At 46.9% G+C, this 5,012-nt stretch overlaps 1 pseudogene; it reads right to left on the bottom strand.

Annotated features, from left to right (window-relative positions):
- LOC100624717 lies at nt 1-4,055 on the bottom strand (annotated as a pseudogene).

Genomic DNA, 5,012 nt, shown 5'->3' with positions numbered 1-5,012 from the left:
AGGAAAAAAAAATAGATTTCCATGGGTTAGCAAATTCACATTATTGTCATAACTATGTTTCAGAGTAATTCCAGGTGTGTCAGCAGATACATCATCAATCCACTTTGTATCTTTCTGTAATGCTGAAGCCAATAGCACTCTGCCTCTTGCATACACAGGGCAAAGTTGAGGGGGTGCTGGTCAGCATCCCCCAAGTGGCTGGAGCTTTGCAACAGGCATGCAAGCCACTGGCAGAGTCAAAGTCCAAATATGTGTCCAATCTCAGGGGTTAAAGTCTTACAGGAATGAAGCAGCAAAAGGTCACTTCAGGAGTGTAATCGTTATCAAAAACCAAATAGTCCCTTTGAAGATATTTTCTGCAGCTTCTTCACTCTGCCTTCAGAGTGAGATAAAAAACTACTCCCTTACCTGGCAAAGCTGGATATCTCCACACCATCTGTCAAAAAGGCCTGTCCCAAGACAAAATTCCAGGAGTCTCTTGGGTAGAGATCAGTCACTGTTATTCCCACAACACAGAAAGCATCTTCAGGTCCCTACCTGTTTAAGAACTTCAGGATGTGTCCCGCATGAATTGGGTTTTGTGTGTTCTCTTTGACTCCAAAGGAATCTTGTTGCAGAGACAGGAACCAGTTCTGGGAGTTTTACTGTGAAGCCATAGAAAAACACTTCAGGGAGTTCCCGTCGTGGCTCAGTGGTTAACGAATCTGACTAGGAACCATGATGTTGCAGGTTTGATGCCTGGCCTTGCTCAGTGGGTTAAGGATCCGGAGTTGCTGTGAGCTGTGGTGTTGGTCGCAGACGCGGCTCAGATCCCACATTGCTGTGGCTCTGGCATGGGCCGGCGGCTACAGCTCCAATTCGACCCCTAGCCTGGGAACCTCCATATGCCGAGGGAGCAGCCCTTGAAATGACAAAAAAGACAAAAAAGAAAAAAAGAAAAGAAAGAAAGAAAAACACTTCACTTCCCAGATAATTTATTCTTCACTGATCATTCTGATGTTTCCTAGAGATCGAATGCACTGGGTATAAAGACTGCATTTCTCTGGAGAGGATGAGTTTCTGTAAGGATCATTGAAAAACTGTTCCAAGTCTTGAGGAGCCTCAGGATGGGATACGATCCAATCTGATTGCAAATACAAGGTCATGGGTACAGAGAGATCACTGTCTGTTTGGAGGCAACATTCATCAAACGCTGTTCTGCCAGCCCCCGACTTATACTGTGACACAAGCACTGGGTTTTTTGAGATAAAATCTGCTTTTAGAGTCTGCTCAGAGGGCCACATTGTTTTTATCTTTAGGAAGGAAGGCTCCCATTGAAGTTTGTTCCTTACAAGGGCAGCATGCCTGGGCCGGGCTGGGAAAATATTGCAGGGTGTGTTCAACCCACCCCAGGCATCACCTGCCTCCTGGGAGGGCTCCTGTGCACATGCGCAGAAGCTCTTAGAACAGAGCCTAACATAGTTTGTTATTCTGAGCAGAAGGATGGTACAGAAATTAAGAACATGGACTTTGGAGCTACGTTGCCTGAACTTGAATCTCAGCTCTGTTACTATGTGACCTTGGGCAGATTACAGATTACTTAACTTCCCTGTGTCTCAATTTCTTTTTCTTTTTCTTTTTTTTTTTTTTTTTCCGGTCTTTTTGTTTTTTAGGGCTGCACCCGTGGCATATGGAGGATCCCAAGCTAGGAGTCCAATCGGAGCTATAACTGCCGGCCTACGCCAGAGCCACAGCAGCTTGGGATCTGAGGATTTTTTAATCTGTAAAATTGAAAATATAGGCGTTCTTTCTGTGGTGCAATGGGATTGGCAGCATCTCTGGAGTGCAGGAATATATGTTCAGGCACAGTGGGTTAAGGATCTGGTGTTGCTACGGCTGCAGTGTAGGTTGCAACTGCAGCTTGGATCTGATCCCCAGCCTGGGAACTCCATATGCCTCAGGGCAGCCAAAAAAGGAAAAAAAATTGAAATTATACTTCATCGGGTGTTTAGTTATTAAATGGATGTCGGTAAAGCACTTCAAGCAGGACCTGGTATGTTGGAAGTTTTACATAAATTTTAGTCATTTGTGTTATCCTGGGCTCAGGGAAGGGGAAGTAAGCCAGCAGTAGTGATAAGCTGACAGATCCTTTCTGGCTTCATCTGTGGATGGGACAAAGCCCCCCCTACTGTGAGTCAGGACCCTAAAGTGTGTTCCCACCCACTGTGCTGGGTGTGACCTTGAGCTGTCCCTTTTTGTCCCTCATCTCATTTCCCCTTCTGTAAAAATGTGGGGGCTGGGTGAGGGGGTCTCAGAGGTGGGGCCTTCATATTCAGTGATTGGGAGAGAAGCAGAGGCAGGGACTAAAATGACAAAGGAGAAATCTGAGATGACCTTTTGGAGCACCTGAGAGTGGACCCACAAGCAGGAATACTGCTGGCCTGGGGGCAGCCACCCAGTCACACTACTGGGGGAAATTGGGTGCTCAGGAGGGGGACCTTGGACTGGAAGAGATGAGCAGCCCCAGCCTCTCCCACTCCCCCATGCAAGCTCCTTGCCAGCTGCAGCAGTGTGGCATCAACCCCTTTTCCTTGCTCTAGCAATCTAGTTTACTGTGCAAGTATAAAATATTCATGCTGAGAGAGGCCCAGGAAGCTTCAGTAAATGCTTCCCAGGGGTTAATCTGTGCCGGGGGCTGGGATTCAGGGGAAAAATGAACTGTCTCTTCCTCCTCCTGGGAAGTGATGCTGGGAGGCGCAGGACACAGCTCTTGGGGAGAACATGATGCCCAAGGGGTTGTGAGCCGTGGTTTCTCAAAGGAGGAGCTTGGGGAAGAGCTGACCGAGGGCCCCAGAGAAGGGGCCATGGCCCTGGGAGAAGGGTCTTTTGAGACCACATTTCCATACTGACTTGGAGAATCTAGGAGGTAAGAGGGAGGTCTTGGCTGCCTCTGAAGGGGTGAACCTGCCAGCTGAACCAGGAGGAGGCAGGGCTTAAGGGTCAGGGATTGACTTCTTTGCTGGTGGCCCCCCTGGGGAAGGGCCTTGGGCCAGGCCTTCCTCAGAGTGACCCCATGGTATGGGGAATCCTTTTCATTACTTTTACAACATGCCCAAGACAGGGCCAGGTGCTAAACTAAGAAATTCTGTGGCACAGCTTGAGGATTCAGCATCGTCACTGCTATGGCTCGGGTCACTGCTGTGGCATGAGTTCCATCCCTGGCCCAGGAACTTCCATGTGCAGCGGGTATGGTCAACACACACACACACACACACACACACACACACACACACACCCCATAACCAAAATGAAAATGCAGCCCCTGCTCTCCCCATGTTTGAAAACACAGACCCAAATAGAAAATTAAAATACAGTTTAGCTCAGTGGTGAAAATCAACAAACCACACCAAACTAAAATGTCCAGCTAAAGAGGAGCATCCATACAGAGGGACACCCAGCAACTGTTGGAAAATGAGGCATTGCTTCGTGTGCTGTTCTGCAAAGATGTACAAGGAACATGAAGTGGGAAATAGCAGTGGAAACAACAGTTTCTAGAGCAAAGTCCCATCATGTAAAACCAAAAAAGAATATGCATGTGGTGTATGGGGGCGGGTGTGTATACTTGCCTATGCATACAATATTTTTTAGAAAAATACTCAAAAAAAATTAAAATGCTTATCTCTGGGCTGGCACCAGGCTGGTGAGGGAAGAGGAGAACTCTTACTTCTCCCTTGTACCCTTTTTCGTTGCTTGGATGTTTTAATCATAAACATACTGTCTTGATCTGCTTGAGCTGCTATAAGAGTACACCAGAGACTGGATGGCTTATAAACAACAGAAAAGTATTTCTCGCCATTCTGGAGGCTGGGAAGTCCAAGATGAAGGCACCAGCAGACTTGGTGTCTGGTGAGAGCCTGCATCCTGGTCCGTAGATGACTGTCTTCTTGCCGTGTCCTCAGATGGCAGGAGAGGGAAAGCAACCCCCAGGAATCTCCTTTATTAAGGGCCTTAATCCCATTCATGAGGGCTGCACCCTTATGACTTGATTACCCCCCAACCCTACCTCCTGATACCATTACACTGAAAGTTAGGATTTCAGCATATGAATATTGAGGGACAAACCTTCAGTCTATAACTCATATATTACTTTAATAATTTTAAAATAGTTTAAAAGGGAGTTCCTACTGTGGCTCAGCGGTAATGAAACTGACTAGTATCCATGAGGATGTGGGTTCTATCCCTGGCCTCGCTCAGTGGGTTAAAGGATCTGGCGTTGCCGTGAGCTGTGGCATAGGTCACAGATGCAGCTTGAATCTAGTGTTGCTGTGGCTGTGGTGTAAGCTGGCAGCTGTAGCTCAGATTCAACCCCTAACCTGGGAACTTCCATATGCCGCAGGTGCAGCCCTAAAAAAGACCAAAAAAAAAAAAAGTTTAAAAGGTTAAAATAATACAGTAAATATAATCACAGAAATGCACATAGAGCACATTCAGGTGGTGCAGAAGTAGGATGTAGAGGAAGTAAGTGGGCATAGAAAAAGTTTCTATGAAATCAAAGGAATTAGGTAAGAGCTTAAGGTGAGGGAGTTTTGTGGGTTTCTTCAACCTTGTTGACGAGGTTGGGCCAGCAATGAAGTTTTAAGACGTCAGGGGAGGGGAGATGGAATGGGTAACCAATAATATCAGGTAAAAGAATTATTGGAGTTCCTGCCGTGGTGCAATAGGATTAGCAGCGTTTGGGAGCGCTGGGACACAAGTTCAATCCCTGGCCAGCAGAATGGGGTAAGGATCCAGCATTGCCACAGCTGCAGCTTAGGTTGCAACTGCAGCTCGATCTGATCCCTGACCTGGAACTCCATATGCCAAGGGGCATCCAAAATAAATAAATAAATGAAAGAATTCTTGAAGTGCCCCTTAAGCCGCAAGTGAGTGAGAGCAGTAGATATTTGTAGGAACATCAAGATGCTGGCTTACAGAGGTTCCCATCGTGGCAAGGTTCCTAGTCGGCTTCTTCGAATCCGACTAGGAACCATGAA

This window comes from Sus scrofa, chromosome 3 (genome assembly GCF_000003025.6).
Source record: "Sus scrofa isolate TJ Tabasco breed Duroc chromosome 3, Sscrofa11.1, whole genome shotgun sequence".
NCBI lineage: Eukaryota > Metazoa > Chordata > Mammalia > Artiodactyla > Suidae > Sus > Sus scrofa.
This window is presented reverse-complemented; position numbering and strand designations above follow the sequence as displayed.